This window comes from Manis javanica, chromosome 15 (genome assembly GCF_040802235.1).
Source record: "Manis javanica isolate MJ-LG chromosome 15, MJ_LKY, whole genome shotgun sequence".
Lineage (NCBI taxonomy): Eukaryota > Metazoa > Chordata > Mammalia > Pholidota > Manidae > Manis > Manis javanica.
In genome coordinates this window covers 571,860-593,451 of record NC_133170.1, presented here as the reverse complement: position 1 = coordinate 593,451, position 21,592 = coordinate 571,860, and the positions used below count along the sequence as shown (strand labels likewise).

The 21,592-nt window shown below is 46.5% G+C and overlaps 2 long non-coding RNA genes across 3 annotated transcripts; one reads left to right on the top strand and one right to left on the bottom strand.

Annotated features, from left to right (window-relative positions):
• Positions 1-299: 299 nt before the first annotated feature.
• Positions 300-21,373, bottom strand: LOC108409145 (uncharacterized). 2 transcript variants are annotated; one of them, XR_012125549.1, is made up of 7 exons: positions 11,033-11,401; positions 9,238-9,279; positions 8,028-8,180; positions 6,304-6,498; positions 4,578-4,744; positions 652-2,448; positions 300-420 (listed from the first exon to the last, which is right to left on the bottom strand). It is a non-coding gene; the product is annotated as an uncharacterized lncRNA (long non-coding RNA). The 2 variants fall into 2 exon arrangements; XR_012125548.1 differs by lacking the exon at positions 300-420 and adding an exon at positions 21,211-21,373 and having other exon boundaries at positions 1,267-2,448; positions 11,033-11,209.
• On the top strand, positions 8,461-14,491 carry LOC108409144 (uncharacterized). Its single transcript, XR_005058825.2, has 5 exons — positions 8,461-8,576; positions 10,689-10,788; positions 11,400-11,608; positions 13,766-13,837; positions 14,122-14,491. It is a non-coding gene; the product is annotated as an uncharacterized lncRNA (long non-coding RNA).
• Positions 21,374-21,592: the final 219 nt, after the last annotated feature.

Sequence of the window (21,592 nt, the reverse complement as noted above, 5' to 3'; positions counted from 1 at the left end):
TGAGTAAACGCTTTTGTTCTGGAAAGCTACCTCTGAGCAGCTGTTGGACTTTAGGGATTAGGGGGTGAGGGGGACATTGTTCTCCTGCCTTGTCAATGGGTTTCAGCCCCGGGGCAAGTTCGCTATGGATTCAATGTGACCAAAGAAATTGACAGCAAAACGTTCTTTGGGGTGAAAGGGTTTATTACCCGGCCTGTTCTCCCGGGAGGTCGAGCACTAGCGTCTCTAACTCCGCCCAGAGCACTGGGCCGGGCTCTCTATATAGCTCAGTAATAGCTCATTGCCTAAAGGTGTGGAAGCGGCAGCCTTGGAACAGGCCAGTTACATCATCAGGTGGTTTAAATTCAGGGAGGATCCTGGCCATAGGAGCCCCAACTTCTCCACATCTCTACACCTCGGTTTGCAGGACTGTTTAACCTCCTTAGGGTAAGAAAGAACAAAAAATTAACATCACTCATCTATTATTTAGCTGCTCAGACCTTACCCCTTTCCAAGGATTTTGATCCATGTCAGTGTTTTTCGAGAAGGGGACATACTTGCTCTTTAGAAAAACCCGAAGTGTTCTGAAGGAACTTGGCTTTTAAAGCTGAAAGAGTTCAAGCTTTGAAAGATATAGGACAAAATGACCAATTGAATTCAACAAAAACTTACTGACTGCTTCTTACGAAGACTCGGTTTTGTCCCCTTTAGTAGCCACGCAGCACGCCTCGCTTCTGGTTGCCAGCCGTGTGGGGTTTCCCCACACCACACGCTTCTATGGGTCACCAGATGGGTTCCAAGGCTGGTGTGAGAGGGCTGGGCCCAGTGTGGGCTCAGGTAAGCGTTGTGAGCGCGTGTGAGGTGGGCCGGCCTGAGCTGCGATGTTCAGGAGGATAGTGTCTAGATGCATTTTCAGCTTAGGATGCAGCTCCTTCCTAAGTCAAGGAAGAGCTGTATTTATTTCTTGTTATAAGTCACAGCATCACAGGATGAGCCCTGGAGACGCGCACCTGCGCCCGGAGCACCAGCTCATTAGTGCAGGGTCAAAGGCAGAGGATTTCAGTGAGATGTACTGTGCTATACACTAGGGGCTTTCCATGTCATATTTGGTGAATTCTTTTCAACATTTGTGAAAGATAATCATTATTACCCCCATTTCACAGATGAGAAAGCTGACGATCAAAGGATCACCTTGCTGAGGGTGTGAGACAGCGCAGAGGATCAGACAATCAGATCGGACCTGCAGGCTCAGATGCCTTGGCTGGCTTACTGGCAGTTTCAGGGCTGCAGGTGATTCACGGCACAGCTGAAGCAGGGAGACGCCTGCTGCCCACGTGAAGCTCTCAGGGTCTTTCTTGCTGCCACCCTGGGACTAGGTCTGGTCCTGATCGACCAGCAGGGCCTCTGAATGGTGTGTGCAGAGCATCGGTCACACAGAAAGATGTCTCTTTGTGAAACTGTCCACTTTAAACTGCACTATTACATAGACTGTGTGATGCTTTTTAGGGAGCAAAATCCCATTGCACCCACAAACTGCAGGTGTGACTGGTCATCAGTTCGAGACAGATCAGGCCATCCGCCCCAGGCATTGCGCAGCTAAGGATTCTCCCACTACAAACAGCACAGTGTGTTTGCCTAGAGGGCTGCCGGTGCCTGTTTACAAGAAAATTTGACCAGAATATCTTCCTTTTCCAGGTGCTTCCCCAGCAGAGGAGAAAAGGTGTGCAGCCTGCTGCTCGCTGCCTTCCTGGGTGGGGCCTTGCCAGGCGGGGCAGCGCCAGTGCATCCAGGCTGCAGATCCAGCCGGTCCCTGCTTTCCGACACTTCACAGTCTCTCCAGGCTTCAGGAGGATGTAGGCAGGGGACTTGACGGACGCCAACACCTCAGTGCGCTCTGGGTTTAATTTCGCCATCAACAGCTCTCACGAGGTCCTTTGCAAGGTTGTGTCTGCTGTTGGTACCGACAGCCTGGCAGCCCGACTCGCAGCTGAAAGGAGACGAGGGGGCGATGGCTCAGCTGTGCCACTGTATCTGAGCGGGATGTGAAAGTGGGTGATTTTTCCTCTTCCTTTCCAGTGGGTAGCTGGATTTATACCTGTGCAGTCTCTTAGTAGCTTCGACAGATGATCAAATGGTAGTTGTTTGATAAAAGTGGCACAATAATCCTTGGAATTTAATTTTTAGAAAGTAACAAATTCAGATAGCAGCTTACAGAGAGCGGGGTGCCATCGCCAGTTAGGACCAGCTGGTGGGGGGTCCATGGTGAGCTTCTTCCCCATGTCACGTGATGATGCCCCGCACATCCGTGGTTTGAAGCTGGCCGTGGTCGTGGTATTCACGCCAACAGTGATCAGGTACCGCAAACCGGGATGTCTTCTTCCCAGAAAGCTGGCTGTTGAATGTTTACCAGCACACTGATATTTGTAGATAGATATGCAAGGCTTTCCCAGTCCTATAATCAGCATGCATCTGCCAGAATTAGAAGTCAAATAAAGAATCAATGTATTAAGTATAATAGACAATTCGAGTTTAAATGCATTCGATTTTCTGGGACAGGCAATAGTTGACATCCCTTTCTCCCAACCTGAGTTTATAACCAGTGGGAAGATAGATCAACATCTCAGTTACTGAAGTGCCTGCTTAGAGGTTGCAGCATGGCTCTGAGGACCAGAGGGCTCCTTGATTCCTCGTCCCTGAGCTGAGCTTGCCCTTCCTGTTGTGGGCAGGGCTGGGTCCACAATCTGTGAGCCTCTCTCACAGGCCAGATCTCCTCCCGCGAACTGGAGCAGAGAAAGTGTGTGTCTGGGTCGGCGTTCTGAGCGACAGACAGACGGGCTGCGTGCGGCACCCCTGGGCCAGCTGCAGGGCGTCCCTCTCGTCTTGCCCGGCCTGGCCGGCAGGGCTCATGCCCAGACCTGGACAAAGGAGGAAGGCATTCTGTCTGGGCCAGGTGGGCACTTGCACTGCAGAATGGTTGTCTGACCTGCAGTATATTCTATTTTAATTCTCTGCCTTACCACGTACTAAAATCAGACAGTGAACCTATGGTGCCAGACATTTTGCTCAGTAATGTTAAACAGCTGAAGTGAAGGGGTGGGAAAGTTTTCTGGGAAGTGGTGGTGTATTTACTACAGAGATACCTAAAAGATAGGCCAGGCAACTTTGATTTCTCTTTCTCCTTTTCAGAAAGCTGTTAACAAAGACCGACTTACATCAACCAGTGTGAAAATATCAGAACCCTTTGAGCACTTCCATCACACAGCCAGTTAATTCATTGAAAAGGAGACAATCAGATCAAGCATTTGTTTAAATGACTTAGTGTTTGGCCAAACTGACCAGCTTCTTGAGGGAACTGACATCACTTCTATCGGGGGGTGGTAACTCGCAGCCACTGGAGACAGCCTCTTTTTCTCTGTCAAATCACAACATAATATAGTTTTGTCTAAATTTTTAGTTTCAAGGGGAAATGTTTAAAAGAATGCACAATCTGATTTTATTTTAATTGTAAGTCTGATACATTTTCCCTGGTACTGAGCATGGTATTTTCTTCTGGGGGCCTGAGATATTTTCAGGCTTTTGTGTGTCTCTTGGCATTTCCTTAAGGTCTAATCAGATCAAATTCCAAGTGGAAGATCTTTGATTAGATTTGTTTGACAAAAATGTCCTTTGAAGGACGGCTGTTATCTAAGCAGCCCCTGACTTTGGGGATCTCTAGATGATGCTAAAATGCAGCCTAGGTGGACATCTGCAGACTTCTTTTTTCGTCCTTGGGAAATGGGGTGGTCTCCTCGCAGTGCCACAGGGCCCCGGAGCTGTTACCAAGGGAACCAGTGTCCACAGGCCCCGCAGGAGGACAGGGCCAGGGGGTCATCACCGGGCTCCATCTCTGTACCTGGGGGAAACACTGGTGCGCCTTTGTAAGGAGGCTTGTTGTCCTGCACATATGGCCCCCAAACGAACGGTGGTGCCCGGGCACCTCCGCTCTGGCATGAGCCGCCTTCCCTATTCCGAGTCTCAAGCTACACGTCACTTAGGAGAATCAGTGCATTTGTCTTGTTTGTTTGATGGGCTAATTTTGGGGACTGTCTCACTCCCCGAGTTCCCTGGGAAATGGTCACACTGATGACAATTTGCCAAGACTATTATTCCTGTTTTTGTGACTGCACCAACAGCCCCGTTATAGAAGCACCTTTACAGGATGTGACGGAATAATAGACTCTGGTTTGTGTGTCACTGGCATTAAGTTTGCATGTCCTTCATTTTTAGTCACAAATCACAGATGCCTCTTCACACCAATGCTCCTTTGCTTCCGGAGACCTTGAACACCTCTTCTTTGAGGCTCACTCCTCCTTGGGCTCTCCGCCTCCTTCGCTTCAAAGAACGCTCTGCTCGTGTGTGTTAAACACTGACATTTCACAGATGACACATGTCAGAGGTGAAGAGTCCGAGGAAGCCCCAGGCTTTCGTGGCCCCTGTTAGGCATCCCGGCTGACATTGTTGCCATCTTTTATCATATGCTTATTAAATATGACACATTGTCATTTATGGATAAATTTTTTAAATAGTTGTTATTGTTGAAGACAGATTTAGACAGTTACCTCCATGGTTGAAATGCTTGTCATCATTGAATTCTCCTTTATCGGTTATTCAAGAAATCTTTTATGGACGTCTGCCATGCGCCCCAGATCAGGCTGGGTGCTGGGAATGAAGATGGTCCTGGTGGACCAAAGGCGTGGTTTAGTCCCTTCCCTGACAGCCGCTCCGTCTAGATGTGAGATAAACAAGCAAAGGAGGCGTTACCGTGTGAACTGTAAGGGTGCCCGTAGAACGGAGTAGCCGGGCTGGGCTGAAATTGACACTCGGCTACATTCAAAGTGTGAAACAAAACATTTCTTTCCTTAAGAATCTACTCCATCCATATGAAGGAGTGGAAAACAACTTGGAAGTGTGTTTAACATGGAATGTACACATATTCAAGCACATTTTGTACGGTGGTGTTTGCACCACACCTGAAGCATGTCGGGACAGTAGAAACCGTATATTGTGAAGGTGGACTCCACAGGGAGCCAGATTCAGCGACAGGGCTGAGGAAGGGCGGGGGGAAGTCGTCGTTCCAGATACGGTGTTGGCAGTGGGCTGTTTCAGCATCCCTGGATCTCTGTGTGTGAATTTAAATTCCTCTTGTTTTGAAGTTCAAGGTCTGTACTGGGACCCTCTAAATAATCTATGACAGAGAATAAAGTACACCTCCTTCACTTTGCAAGAGATCACAGAGTGTGGTGAAGATGTCTAGTGTCCACCCAGGGTGACGGGCAGTGGTCTGCATCCCAGTAGGGACCACGCAGAGCTTGGCCTGGCTTGACAAGGGGCTGAATGGCTTGAAGGGCTGGAAGCCCGCAGGGGGATACATAACGCACCTTCTTCGTGGTTTCGCTGTCTAGTTTTGCACCCTTGAACACTGTCTAAGTCCCTCAAAAGTATTGCATGAAATGGTGGCCCCGACCGATTCTTACACGTGCAGCACCCTCCTTGGTGACCTCCACGGGCTCCGGAGGCCCTCTCAAGGGAGTCCCTTCCTGAGCTGCTGGGAGTGTAGCACAGGCAGGATTCGGTGTGAGCAGCGATGGCCCCTCCACTCCCCAGCTGGCACTGGAGGCAGCGCCCCATGCGGGGGGCGCTCCGCAGGCCCCTCTCCAGCCAGCTCTGCTTCTGGATGATTGTCTGAAGCCCCCCAACTTCACTTTTCCCTTCCCACTTCAGTCATGATGTAAAATGGTTGCACCATTTTTAACAACTCATTTTCAAGCATTAGCTTTCAAGTGGGAACTTGGTGGGGGAGGGTCTCCTTCAAATAAGTAGCTTTTCAGTTGCTCAGACCCGATTATATGCCATCGCAGACCCGGCGGTTATTCACTGCGCGTTTACCGCCCATATTGCCCGTGTGTTCCTAGTTATCGTACTATGTTCATCTCTTTTTAATATGCTCAACAGTCTTTGCTTTCACTTCTCACTCAAAATATTTACGGTTGTTTCGGTTGGGCTTTTCAATCATTCACTGAGCAAATACTTGCTGTGTCCTGTGTTTGCTGTCCTAGGAACTGGGGATAAGGCACTGCTGGGACAGCCACAGGCCTGTCACTTCAGAGGGCACAGTGGAGCCTTGTCTAGGTCACCACTGTCCCACCCTGAGACTCCCTGGGGGAGAAGGGAAGCACCTGCCCTCCCACAGCTTTCTGCCTCCCCCCAGGGCTCAGCCCCGGCTTCGGCCCGTGGACAGGGCTTCACTTCCCCCCGATCCTGAGCTCCTGGGGCTAAGCCACTCACAGGCAGTGCTTGCTCCTGTCTCTGTGGCTCCGTGCAAGGCCGTTTCTAGGCTCTGGAGAGTCCTCACCTCTGTCAGGAAGACGCGCACCAGCCCCTCAAGGCCACTGGTTCCTTCCGCACAATGCTCCCATTCCTCAGCCACACCTACCACCTTGCAGGTTCTCAGTAGCACCAGGGTTCTCGTTTAGGACAAAACTATTCAGGAACATAACATGAATGTAATTTGTATCAGAATGCCAATGTGTTCATAAAAGAGAAAAATTCCAAAGAGATTTCTGTTTTTTTAAGTAATATATGCACCTGTTAAAGATCCATTTGTACGAAGTCCCAACTTAACCTCTTCCAAAGAGGAAACTACGCTTATAAGTATGTTATAATCTCTTCCAGATACATACTCTACACGAATATGAATAGGAGTCCTGAGGCTTTTGTGAGGGAACCAGATGGAATTACTCTAAGTTCATTTGGAAAAATAAAAACAGAGAAGCAGCGAGGAAACTATGACAAAGAACAGTGAAAACTGATGCAGTGGGGAACAAGTTGCCCTCGACCCTCTTAGGGTCCCTAGTTGGGTCTGAAAATTAAACTGATAGAGACAGGTTTACAGGAGAAAAGCATACAAATTATGAATGTTAAGTTTCATGTTTCATGGGGGCCTTTATAAGCACATGAAAACTTGGAGGAATGGCTGAAACTGAGCATTTTTGTGCTGGGTTTGATGAGGGGTGAACAGCTGTGGGGAAATACGGCAGGTTAAGGAGTCTGAGGTTGTGCAGCAAATGGGGGGACTTAGCAAGGCCTGTGGGTTAGGGTTCTTCTCAGGGTCCTTTCATCTTTGGAGACAGGATGGTCCTGTCCTCTGGGTGCAGGAGGGCACCTCCTGGTGTTTCAGGGGAGGTCAGAGCGACCTTCCTGCTTCTGCTGTTTTCTCAAACTCCTTCACTTAAAATACTCAGTGTGCCAAGGTGCCATGGTCTGGGGTGGCATATCCCGGACCCCACTGTAGATGTTCCAGACCAGTGGTAGTACTAGTCACTGCCAGCACTTAGTGACCCCTGACCCCGTGCCAGGCATGGCTTTGAACACTTTACAGGCATTAGTCATCAGATCATCAAAACAACTCTGTGAATTTGGTAGTATTATTATCCCCCCTTTAAGGATGAGCGCTGCAGTACCCTGCCCAAGATCACAGAGTTGGTGGAGGCCGATCCAAACCCGGACCTCGGGCCTCAGAGCCCACGTCATTGACCATGATGCCATCCTGTTCAAGACTATTAAGTGGTCATAAAAGCTACAGCAATAAAAAGTATGAAATTGACATAAGGATAGATAAGCATCACTGGAATAGAACAGACAGCTCAGAAATAGGCTTATGGTAAAGATGACATTCTAATTTAATGGGAAATGGTGGGATATTTAATAAGTGATGCCAGATATTGTGGTATGCCTTTAGAATAAATCAAAATCAGATCTTTTCTTCATGTTATATGAAAAATCTAGATGGATTGAAAGCCTCGAAAGGAATTAAAAATAAAAATAAATCAAGAGAAACTCAGACTTTGTAAAGGAAAAGACTGACACATTTAACGACTTGAAATGAATAAAAAAAGTTATAGCCTAGGAAACATATCTGTGGTACCTATGAGGCCCGAAGGACGTCTGCAGAGTGACGCGACAAGGAAACTAATAGGACAATGAGCAAAGGATGTGAACAGAGAACTCACAGCTTTTTGAGAGAACACTGGCACATCTACTGAGATTTAAAGTCCATGTAGTGTTTGGCTTGGCAAATACACACTCAGAAGTCCGTCCCATGCAAATAAACACACACGGAGGAGGATACACGCAAAAGCGTGGCCATTAAAGTGTTGTTTGTTCTGGGGGAAGAGCAAGACAGAAACCATTTGAAAGCCTGACAATAGGGAAATGACTGAATCAGTCCCACCGTATACGACATCACACAGCCACTCTACACGTGTCTCAGGTCTCTACTCACTGACCAAGAGAGATACTCTTGGGTAGACGGCAACATAAATTTAAAAGAAAAGTACCAGATGATGTGGGTAACATGACTCCATGTTTGCCAAAGTAAAGCAAACGGAAGGTGAGCAAATAACACCCTGGCAGGTGCGTTTGTGAGTCTGACGGAGGCAATGCCCAGGAGTCACTCCAGGCTGTGGGCTGTTACCGCGGGGAGGAGCGGGAATGGGGCAGGGTCGTGAACGCTCCGGGCTTTGATCTGGCTCTTTGATCTGTGAGGACGCACTGCCCGTGTAAGTCTGAAAGCCTTTCCCTGAGCCCTCCGCTGTGCTGTATTCGGCATCTCTCTTTCATCCTGCCCGGAGCACGGCTGACCTGGCCACTACTTCCCTTTGCCCACTGAACACAAATGGGAAACATCTCTCCAGGCCCAGAGGGGCCCCAAATGAAGCTCTTCCCACTTGCTCCCCAGCTAGACTGCTTTGTACCCCTTTGCTTACTACTGTTACTTTATCTTAACCGTGTTACACGTTTACTTGTCTGCCCTCCCTCTGCTAGAACGTAAACATAAGGGTGGAGACCGTGTTTCACACACTTAACTATTCTCCGGGCCTGGCACAGGGTCTGGGCTTAATAAATGTTTCTTGAGTGGAGAGGCTGCCTTTGAAGGACAGACTTACCCTGCCTGGAATAGTTCATGAACCTATTTATGATGCTGTTCAAGAATATCATTGTTCTAGTCAGCAAACCTTAAAAAAACCTGATGATTAAGGAAATTTTAAACCCTTTTCTGCTGAACCTAACTGGAAAAAAGTCCCTAAGATGGTTGTTTAAATTAGACTTGAGTGGTAAAACCTTCTAGTCCACTGTTCACGTTTGTAATAAAAATGCAAACATCACTGACAGACCCAAATGGCAGTGATGGTGGGGGGGGGGGGCTTATGCCATGCTCACCTTTGAAGTTTACTTCTGTTTGATCCCCCACAATGGAAAGTACTGTTGAAAAAAAAATTGCTATAGAAGTAAAAACAAAACAAAACAAAAACACTAATAATGCAGAAATTTATAAAGAAGGAAGCAAAATCACCTGGAATCTGATTATCTAGTAACTAATACATTAGCATTTTAATAAAATATATTTTTTCAGGCTTTTTTCTGTGCCTGTACTCACAAATATTTTTACAAAAAAGACTCATATTAGTCTACTATTTTGCAACCTGAGTTTTTCACTTAAATCTGGTTACTCTCCATATTAATAAATATAGATGTGTGTCATCACTCTTAGTGGTATTTTTTATCGGGATCTATCATAAGTCGTTGAACCAATTCCCTATTGATGTATATTTTCAGTTGCTTCTAATGTTTCACTGGCATAAAAACATACTTTGGGATTGCCATCTTGGATTTTGCGCTTGTCTGATTATTTTCCTAGGATCAATTCCACTATGATCCTAAGACAAAAGTCACATACATTTTAAAGTTTGGAAACATAATGCCAATTTTTCTCAAGAAGATATTTTCTAGTTTCTGCCCTGGTCAACACTGTAGGCAGGACCATGTTTTGCACACTTATCTCAGCATTGAGTACTGCCATTCTTGTTAATCTGCATTTCTTTGATCACTAGTGAGGTCAAATATTTTCTCATTTGTTCTCTTTGAACTTTGATTATGGTGGTGTGTGTGTGTTCAAGAAGTTTACAAATTTGTATGTGTTCAATCATCTTTTAAGGGTTTTGGCTTTGGGATTGTATTTAGAAATGTTTCTTTCATGTCTAAGATAATATGTTAATGCACCTGTGTTTTCTATTATACTTCCATCATTTTGTTTTTTACTATTTAAATCTCTCATCTACCTGACAATTACTTTTATGTTTTTTATTGAGGTGCATATGATAAAAGGCACAAATCTTAGTGTACAGCTTGATGAACTTTGACACGTGTATATACTCATGTAACCATTGCCCAGATCAAGATATCAAACATTCTCACTATTTTTTTCCCTTCATCTGCTAGTCTGTTCTGTGTTTATGAGTCTATTTCTGTTTTGTTTTGTTTTTTTAGATTCCATCTATAAGTGAAATCATATGGTATTTGTCTTTCTCTGTCTGACTTATTTCACTGAGCATAAAACCCTCCAGGGTGATCCATGTTGTCTCAAATGACAAGATTTCATTCTTTTTAATGGCTGAGTAATATATTCCAGAGTGTATATGCACCACTTCTTTATCCATTCACCTATTGATGGATGCTTAGTTGCTTCCAAATCTTGGCTGTTGTAAATAATAATCACCTGCCAACTATTTTGGGGTAAGATTTGAAATGGAGTTCTAGCTTAATTTTCCCCAAATTGTAATTAGTAATCATACTGCCTTTTACAAATAATTTACCCTTCCCCATTCAACCAGCTGCAGCAGGAACCACTCCAGCAGTGATTTGTGGGCCAGGCACCCCCTCAGCCTTTGGGTACATGATGCATTTAAACCCCACTACTGCAGGATGAAACAGGTAACTGCATTACCCCCCAATTATTAATAAGGAAACTAGGACAGAGAAGCTAAGCAATCTGCCCGAGATCACGTGACAAGTCATTGCGGAGTCCAGACTGGCACCAGAGAACTCAGTCCTGAGCCCACCATCCCGAGCCTGCATCACTGTTCGTGATGCCCTCGAGGCCCAGCCCCAGGCCCCCACGGCTGCTCTCCTTGCCCCAAGAGAAGTGCTTTCCCTCCTGTATGTGCAACCTGCTCACCTGCAGGACTCAGGCACCTGCCTGGGAGGGAGATCACATGCACACATGCTCCTCTTCCATAACAAATGCACTTTCTATGGTGGTGCAGGCAGGGAATTGAGTGTATTTGCTCCAAATGCATGCTTTGCTCGTAGAAGCATCAATTCTCCCTTTCTCTATCATTTGCTTCTGTGTTTACTGAAAAATAATATATGAACATAGTAAGCATTTACGTAGCATCAGAGTAAGCACTGAAATAAGTCTGTGTTCCTACAACCCCTCCAGAGGCATTTACTAGGAAGTTTTCTGTACCTATAAAGGTGTGTGCGTTTACTTTTTGTTCCACATAAATAGTAATTGTCAAATTATCCCTTCTGCACCTTTTCAGTTGGTGTATCTTGAACCTAGTTCCATACGGACACCCACAGAGCTGGCCCACTCTTTAAGGACATCACGGTATCCCGCTGCAAGGATGGGCCATGATTTATTTAACCAGCCCCTATGGGTGGGCATTTAGATTGTTTGCAACGATGCTTTTACAGCAATGACAGGAACACCCTTGTTCACTTGCCTCTCAGGACGTATGGGAGAATATAGGTAAGATAAAATCAGCAGTGGAATTGTTAGCTCAAAGTTTATGTACATCACCAATTTTGATAGATAATGCCAAATTGAATGATAGATGTTTTTAAAGCTAGATCGTACTTTAGAAATTACATAGATGACTTTCAATAAATAGTTCTTGAATACTGAATGACTTTTGAAGAAACAGAAATTTAAACATGTGTAGACAAAAACAAGCATTAGTAAGTATGGAAAATAGGGCTAATACACTGATTTGATGTTTCTCTGAAATCAGATATTTAGATTAAAAGTAATATGATGTCAAGGTGACAAAGTCAAAGACCACTCATGCCCCAGCCGCCATGCACCGGCTGAGAAGCAGCGGCGTCTGGGGCACGCTGCCTCTGAGTCGCGGCTGGGAAAGCTTCCTCCACTTCTCTGGGCCTCAGCCTCTTCGTGTCTAATGAGGGACGTGACCGTGCCCGCTTCATAGGATTCTAACGAGAATGGCTGAATACATACAAAGTCCTCAGAGCAGGCTTGGCACGCTGTGAGCGCTCAGTGACTGTCAGCGGCTGAAAGGGAGACAGATGACCGGGTGAGCCGATGGCTGGCATAGTCCCAGACGAGGGAATTGAAGGCAAGAGTGAGATGGGGAGCAGATATAAAAGCAGGCTTCTCTGCCGAGGCCCCCGATACAGCTGCAGAACCCCCACCTTTGTGTTCCAGGAAACACAGCTGCTCCTGGCCCCACGGTAGAGGGTGCATGTGGCTCAGTGCGAGACAGACTGGGGCAACCGAATGGAACACTGGAGTGTTCAGCTTTAAGGCCAAAGTATGACAAAACAATGGCAATCACGCCAGTGATTAAAACAACCTCATACAATAATACAAGAAAGTGATTGTTTAGAATGTTGGATGTGATTTTTCACTGGAGCAAATTGCTTTGTTCCATTCATGAGAATAGTAGGGATTTTTAGCAAACATTATATAGTGTTTTCCATTTTTGAAGACCTTATTAAATAATAAAGTTTGCATTTTTTTACATGCTGTAAAACTATTGCACAGAGCTGTATGTGATCTATAAGCTATATATGATCCATCATATACATGAGTACATATGTGCCACACTATTTATAGATTAATGATAATAATTCTGCTCACTTGTTTCATGCTTAAAATTATTCTACAAATTTTTCACCTTTTGAAGACTGGTTCCATTTTCTTCATGGTGTGTCCTGATTAATCTCTACTCTTGAAGAAAAAGTAAGAAATTGAAACATCAAACTTACTAAATATCAAATTAAAGAAAAAGTGTTATTTTTCTATTGTGGAGAAAATGCATAGTCAGGAGGGCATATCAAATTAATCCCTGTTGAAATGTTAATTTTATAGTAACGTAAGCTCTGACAGAAATCATGAGTCTGATACCATGAAAATGAGTCTATTTCTGTAGGACATAAACTACACGATTCCCTTGTGGTGGGTGGAGGGGAGAAATACAGCTATTTCTAGCTTGATAACAAAATGCAATTTCTGCATGAGTTTTACCTATACAATCTCTCAGGAAGAGACAGTTATTGTTCTACCAGCCAAAACAAAACAAAGTGAGACCTTATAATTAATTCTTTCACTGCACAAACTAAAGGATTCCAGATGGTGGTGCTGTTTTCATGAAGGAAAACATTCTGAAAAATCTGAGTTTTTTTTTTAGAGGTAAATTATTATGATTGCTCTTTTATTTGCAAATTAAGCTGTTAAAACACCAATACAACATTTATATAATTCGTATTAGCCTTTAAAAGCAACTGTTTTCAATTTGGGATTATTTTAATCTGTAGTGATTAATCCACAATGAATTTAGCAAAAAGATAGTGATCTACTTACTTATGGTGGCTAGCCATGCAAAAATGTGCATCACCATTCCTCTATCTGAAAAGCAAAATGTCCAGAGAATGCCTTATCTTGGCAAAACACAGGGCTGCACTTACGAAGATTTACAAAACGGTAGAGAAGGTGAAAAATTCAAGACAAAACCATGACTAAACGCTACACAAATTCAAACAAAGCAGCAGAGTGAAGCCACACGGTGGGCGGCTGCACGGTGGGCGGCTGCCCGGTGTCATTCTACATGTGCCAACGTTTTTGGTGGGAGAGAATGGCAGATGCTTGTATGTCTTTGTTTTCAAGAGTCACTTCCCAAGAGATGAGAGATTCTTCCCTTCTATGAAGCCGCCTGCATGAAGTAATGCCTGAGTCTCTGTGAGTGGCGGTCCGCATGTGGTGGGAGGGAAGGGGAGAAACACCACACGTGCACTTGATGTGATAAGAAGCCAAATGTTCCCCGGGAAGGGCTGTGCCCTCCTGCAGGTCCGGGCAGGGGGCTGCCTGGGATGGAGATCATGCCCCTGGCAGAAGCCTGCATTAAAATGATTGAGTGAACCTCTCCCTGGGTGAAAATCCATCACTCCCTGTCAGGAGAATTAGACACTCAAGACCCCGCAATCAAAATGTCCTGGGCAGTTCTAACTATTTTCTTGTTTTAGAGCCGGGGAGAGCACAGCGCTCTGAGGAAGGGGCACGAAGACTTGGACTCGAGTCGCATCAACGGTGACCTTTGACACGGGCACCTGCCACCCTCGGCCCTGCCAGGCGTGGGAAACCGGCACAGGTGGCGGCCAGAATCCAGACGACCTCCCGGGCCGTTTACGAATCCAGAGCTAAGATTCCAAATTGAAGACACCCACAGCGGTGGGACTACACGGCACATTAATCTATGTTAATTAACATGAATATATATAAAACTACACATATTAATATATATTTAAACAAGTAGCAAAATCTATTTTTGTTATTAACAAGGAAAATCTTTGCTAAGCACCCCTCTCCCCAGCCAGCCAACCTGCTTTCACGGCTCATATATTATCAGCCAGGATCACAGGCCATGCCTGAAGCATGACTGGCCTGGAATGGGAATGACTCACCTTCCGGCGGGAGGAGGGACCCGCTGTCCGCGTCTCAGGGCCCCGGGGCTCTCCTGGCCAGCAAGCATGGAAGAAGGGAGGGCGGCTGGCGAGGCGGACAGCAGGGCCACACGCATCACAGAGTAGCAGTTGTTTGGGGTCGTCACACCCACAGGCAGGGTCAGAAATACATGCATGGGCAGTGACATCCATGCCCACACTAGCATCATTCATCGACGATGGCCTGACTTTAGTGAGTTATGTATGCAACATCACGTTACTTTTTTTTTGGACAAGAATAATACAATAACTCCTCCCACCCCCATTTGGCTTAAGTTGCCAACATGACACCCCATTATCCCACATGCTTTAGAGGAGAACTCCCACACCCCTGGGTGTCCTCCTCCTCAACCACACTACGTCCACCTGAAGAGGAGGCTGTCACGACTCGTTCCTGCTTCCCGAGCTCGGGGGCTGCTCAGGTTTGCCTGCTGTCCCGGCAACAGACCTCCCGGCTGTGGGGCCGGTTCAGGTCGCTCCTCGGCCGGAGGGCTCCCTCGTGCTCCCGATTCCTACAGCCTGGGAGCCTTTTCAGAGCACAGGCCACTTACTTTAGAGTGTCTCTCAGTTTGGTTTGTCAGCCGCTTCCTCATGACCAGATTTAGGTCTCGCACGCGGGGCAGGGCTGTCACAGAGATAATTGTGTCAGGGAAATGTGATATGTGAGAGAATGTGCCTCCGTGTGGACATGCTTCTTCAGAGCAGCAGACACCCAGTAAGTATATGTTGACTTCCTTCTGGGAGGATGAACACCCGTTGTGGTTGTCCCTGGGAAGCCATTAATTCGTCACACTAACTAGGGCATCCTTATACCCTGGGGCTGGGCCCAGGGGCAGGCAGTTGGAGAACAGAAGGAAGGGCCCGGAAGACCCCCATGTGGGAAGAGGACATTGCCCCGGGCTCTTGCCCCAGACTTCTGTTTTCTAATCACTGCTCTCAACCCCTTAGAATTCCTAAACCTACAATTTTCTGTGTCAAACCCAGAAACCCTGCTTTCCTTATGGTGCAAAGTCCCAAAACCATCAGTGTGAAAAGGTCCCATTTACCCAGAGCAGCTCGTGGGTTATGGGGGAGAGGCCGTGAGGGACGGGTATGGATACTCAGCAGATGGGGTTACAAATTATATTAGCTTTTCCCTTGAACTTCATCATAGTAAGTTTTATGTATGTCTTGTCCTCTGGGTAAAAGAACTTCATGTCATCTAAAAATATGAAAGTGAAAATACCTTCTGTAAGAAGAGACTTTTGTAGCGTTTCTTTTCCCCCCAATAAGGAAAAACTGGATAGAGTCACAAAGACTTCAAAGGATGTGAAATCACGTGGCCAGGAGGCCCAGCCAGAGTCCCCACCAGGAGAAGTCCCAAGCTCTTCCTCTGTGGAGAGCACAGGTTCCCAGATAATTCAGCCCAAGAGTGCTTCAACTAGAGGCACGCGCTTTGGCTAATGTGAAGAGACCCAAAGAGTATGGACACGACCGCAGTGCGGCGGACAGAGAGGTTTCCTTTCGGCGCATGTTCACGCAGACGGTAACAGAAGCCATCATAGTGAAGATGGGAATTTTGTTTTTTACTTCCGGGTTGAAATAATTCTTGCCAAAATGTCTCTTCATTGGTGTGAGACTGTCCAGCCCATCAGAACGGCGCTGCCTGCCTACAGATTTCTCATGTGGGGATCACTGTTTTTTTAGAGAGGTGTTTCTCTCCATTTCCATTCTTCAGGAACTTTCCTGTCATGCAGGATTCAACACAGTTTACCCAGGCCTCACTTCCTCTTCTTGGGTTCAAAAAAGGATGAGTTCGGTCCAAGGTTTCCCATATTTTACAATGCAGGCATCTAGTGCTGGTCAGGATTTGGGGAGGGAGAAGACTGGGAGAAGAATAAGAGGAGGGGCCCCACCTAGGGCTGTGCCCAGCCAGATGAGCCAGGGGCGGCTGCCCGAAAGCTGGCAGCTCTCAGCCTGCACGGCACGGAGACCGGGAGCTCAGCCAGTTCTCAGCTGACAGGCTCTCCTGTCTCCAGACACCCCGGCAGCGGCTCCCGGAATGTGCACTTCATGGGCAAGCGCAATTAGAAATAGGAGGAATATGGAGATACAGAGAAGACAGAGTCTTAGAATAAAGGTCAGTCCCTAAACTGGCATAATTTAAAATATATGAGAAAAACTCATGATAATGTCCTTATTTTTCTTATTTTTTTCCTGGCCCATGAAAGTCCAGTCCTGGGTCAGCACTAGTAGGACCCACAGAGATGTTTTGAGAACCACTGTCCCTACTCCACAGAGTAACCTGTGGTGTTTCAATCTGCAAATCCACTCCAGATAATTAAACAGCACCTATTTGGGGTACAAAAGCGAATGGAAACACTTTTGAAAAAAAAAAAGTGCGTTTTTTGTATTTAAGCTAATAGCTTTAAACCTCTGCTTGCTGATAAGGCCGGAAAGGTGGAGTGTGAAGAAGGGTATGAACATCCGGGAGTTGTGCGCGTGTAGCCAAGAACCCCAACTCAGGCAAATGACTTCCACCCTTAACAGCAGGCTCCCAGAGTCCAGACCGCATTTCTCTCTCATCAGGATGGGAAATATGCCAACTGGTCTCCCATTAAGGAGAAACTCACTATATTCTGCCTTATTGCCCAACATGCTAGGTGGGAGCAGGGTCGGGGTTGACTGGGGGGCAAGGGTCTGCATGGGCGAGCTGTGTGTGCTGCTGTCACCCCGCGTGGCAGCTGAGCTAAGGCTGCAGGGACGGGCACAGGACACTGCGCGCGAGGACAGCGCACTGGCCAGTCAGTGCTTCCCTTCTCCGACTTGCCATGAGACGGACTCGCCCAACCAAATTTCTCTCTGTAGAAAACAGTGTTATGAGAGTCCAGCAAAGAACTAATAAATTCACAACATTTTCAGCCCCCCTCCCAGAGGTGGGAGAATTGGAAGGTAGTCATATTCACAATACTGTTTTCAGAACTCAAAACTATAAGATTCCATAATGATAAACCGTCCACACACCCTTCTAAAATGATGTTAAAGAGAACACTTCTTTCCAAAAGCATCTGGGTTCTGAAGAGAAAGGGTGGGCTGAGAGTTCCCTGTTCTCTGAAAGGGTTTCGGCGTTCTGCTGAGTTGCCAGTGGTGGCTGGGCATCGTTACGCAGTGTGGTCACCCAGCTCCAGAAAGGGCGTGTTTGGAATGACCCGTGTCTGCGGAGGGCTCTTCGGCTTCAGTGGTGAGAGATGCTCTGGGCAGAGAAGGCGCCCTCGGAGGCCCCTCGGGCGAAAGTGAATCATTTTACCTTAGAGAGAAGCTGTGTGACAGGAGTTCAATAGCCTGCATTTCCTTTACTGAATTTCTCTTTAAAAATATTCTGGAAGATCTTCAGATTATCCAATTATTTGCTAAAATCAAATTGAGCTTTAGGAGGATTTCCTTAGATGAAACCTTATCGCTGTTGTCTGCTCAGCGAGTTGGTCTGCAGGGGGGCCTGGTGCAGGGCTACCGTCCCCAAAATACTGCTCAACTAGAACGTGTGTCGCAGATGACAGTGTGGTCTTGGGTTAGTTGAGACTGGGAAGCGTACTTTAGCGTCACATTCTGCTCTGTTCCTGTATGTGGTGTGAAACTGTCCACGTTCTCTAAGAGGCATTCCTTAAGTTCAAAGGAATTGTTGGTCTGGGGTTGGAGGCAAGCAAGTCAAAAGCTCAACAAAGGTCCAGCCAGGAGGAAAGGGAATTTGTGTACCTGGTTAGGATACACATCCTCAGCCCCTACATGAAAGTAAGTCGAGTGGAATAAAATAGGTCACAGGACTCATTGAATCAAGTAAATTTCATCTGTAACTTCCTAATTAATCCCAAGCAGAACAAAGTCTTTATATTTTTAAAAAGTGAATAGAAAGCAAGAGAAAGAGGGAAAATAAGATGAAACAGTGTAGACAAACTAGGGCAAAGCAATTCCCTCATCTATGGGAGTGGTTTTAAGTCTGGTGGCAACTAGGTATTGATCTTATTCCTAAACTGGTTAAATTTGAATATGAAATCTGAAGGACAGCCTAGCTTAAACAATTCCATAATGGAGGAGGAAGTCACTTTTTTTCCATTTAAAAAGGGACAAAGAAAGTATTAAAGGCACGGGCAGCATTGAGGGAGCACCCAGGGTGGTGAAACACCAGGGGGTGGGGGTGGTAACAGCTGGGAGCCCCTGCCGCTGGGGTGGGAGGACCCGAGGTAAGGGCAGGTCCAGAACCTCGGGAGGGACCCCGCCCAGGACCTGCTGGGAGGGAGGGAGAGGGGCAACCCCCCTGCCAGCGCCTCTCCCTGGCTGAGCCTACCTGGCAGCTAATGAGCAGAGTGGCGAGGGATGGAGATGCATCCAGAGGCACAGAGAAGATACAAGCTGGACCAGGGCTGGGCTTGTGCCAAATGCTCCACTGAAGTGAGGGGGCAAAGTGAGCCAAGCCTGTGTGCAAGGCAGTGACTAGAATGGTGCCCATGGAATTCAGATGCCCGAAGAGGAAGAGCGGACTGCAAGGGCGGGAGGGGCAGCGGGAACACTGAGCCCTCACCATCTGCTGAGGGTGAAAGGTGGCTGGTTCAGGTAATGGGTGGGGCTGGGGTGTTCAGGTAGGAGGCAGTGGTCAGGAAGCGGGGTGCGTGGACGGGGGTGTGGAGGACTTGTGCTCCTGGGTAATGACAGGTCCACACGTTGGATGGGACGAGTGGCTGGGGTAGAGCCTAAGGATAAAGCTGCCGGAGGAGGGGAGGTCAAGGAACTAAGAGTCGCCTGGGATCTGGTGGTGTCCTGGCGGCTGTTGAGCCCTAGAGCTGTTCCCAGACCACTACCTCGGGCAGGTCACTGGGCCCTCTGGCCGCCTCTGCGTGACTGCCGCCTCAGCCAGCGGCCCTGGCTTGCCCCAGCCCAGGTTCCTACAGTCCAAGCTGGCCAGTCCTCTGCTCCCTTCCAGCAGTGGAACCTGCCTGACGTCCAGCACCATGCGCTGTGGCCCCCGTCGGTGGAGGGGTTTCTTGCCTGATGCCTGTGGTCATCCTGGCCTGGGGACCCTCTGATTTCCTGCTTCAGAGCCTCACCCCGGGAGGAAGCTGGTCTGCATCCCCTTGCAAAGGTTGACAGGTGACGGGTCCTAACTACAGGTGGGGTGACTCTGACACTCCCTTGGGGACTCGGTCACCTCCCGCAACTCCAGAGTCCATCTTGGCCAAATGGCTCTGCCCCCCCTACCTGTCCACTCTGTCATGTGGCCATGATACCCTCAGTCAGAGGACGGAGCTGTGGAAATAACCACTCGTGGAGGGTCTAGAAACGGATGCCGTACAAGACTGGTCACGTAAATCTCTGCACACGCCACCCTGTGACAGCTCCAGATCCTGCAGTCTCAGAGCTTCTTCCCGTAAGTACTTGTAAAATACTTTTTTGGTTCATAGCTGAAAACTAAGCATGATGTGAGCCTTTCTGGCAAAGGAAAATCACGAGTTATATGGAAATCAGGAGTCATACGGAAATTAAAAGGTTATATGGAAATTAGGAGTTATATGGAAATCACGAGTTGTATGGAAAGCAGACATAGCTTTCCATACGTACTGTAGTTTTTTCGAGCTAGAATAATTGTAAATTTTAAGAGAAAGAAGAATGTTGGTGATACTTTGACCATGCTGGGAAGGGGGGCTTTTTCCACTTGACGTAATGAAATAAAAGGCCTGGAATCTGCTAATACTCAGTTAAAAATGGAGTCAGAGAAAACTTTTCAGTTTGTAATAGTGACAAAAGCTATAAAATTCTTAGGGATTAATTTTGAAAGTAAGACATAGGACCTATATGAAGCATATTTTAAAATCTTTCCAAAAGATATAAACAAAAGATCCACATAAACTGAGAGACATTTTTATTTTAGATGGGGGGAAGACTCAGCATAAGAAAAATGTCTGTTCTTCCCAAATAAATAATGTATTGCCATTCCAACCTGAATCCCAATAGGCTTTAAAAAACTTGGGCAAAATTGTTTAGAATCAAGCTAGGAAATTAAATATCTAAATGTGACCAATAATTTTTTTAAAAGAAGGATTGGGAGGGGCTTGCCTTACCAATTATTAAAACATAATGTAGAACAGCTACAACTGCAGTAATAACACTGTACTGCGTAATTAAAATTTATTAAAAGCGTAGAAATTAAATGTTTCCACACACAAAAAGAGATAAATATGTGGGTGTGATGGGCATGTCAGTTAACTAGACGGGAGGAACCTTTTCACAATGTGTGTGTATATATATATTAAATCACCTTGGTCACACACTAAATATCTTACAATTATATTTGTCAAATATACCTCAATGAAGCTGAAAAAAGAGTATATGTTAAGTTGAAAATGTTTTAAAAGACAAAAAATTAAAAAAAATGAAACAACTATAATTCAGACAGTTTCAGCACAGCACTAGAAAAACTGGTAAGAAGGACAGAATAGAAAGCCCAGTAACAGACTGAAATATACTTGAGAACTTAAAAAACCGCCAAGAGTGGTTTACATAATAGTGGTGCTGATTTAATTGTCTATTCATCTATAAAAGACTACCCCCATTTCACAGAGATACACTAAAATGGTGCCTCACCTGAGGGTTTCAGCCCCAGCGGGGTCCAGTATGGATTTGGCGAGACCGAGGTGACAAGGGCACGTCCTCAGGGTGACAGCGTTTATACCCGGCTTTATTCTCCCGCAGCGGATCCAGCACTAGAACCACGGCTGAGAATCACGTCTGCACCCAGCCGTCTGCAGGTCCTTAATCCTCTTTCTCCTCCGCGGCCCGAGCACTGGGCGGAGCTCTTTATAGGGTGACTCGGTAACAGCTCATTGCCTCCGGGTGTGGGGGCAGGAGGCCCGTTACGTCATCAAGAAGTTCAGGGTCAGGTGAGGATCGTGGTCACAAAAACTTCCATTTTCCTCACAGATGGATTGAAGACCTTGAATATTATAAAGTAATAAACACAACTGGG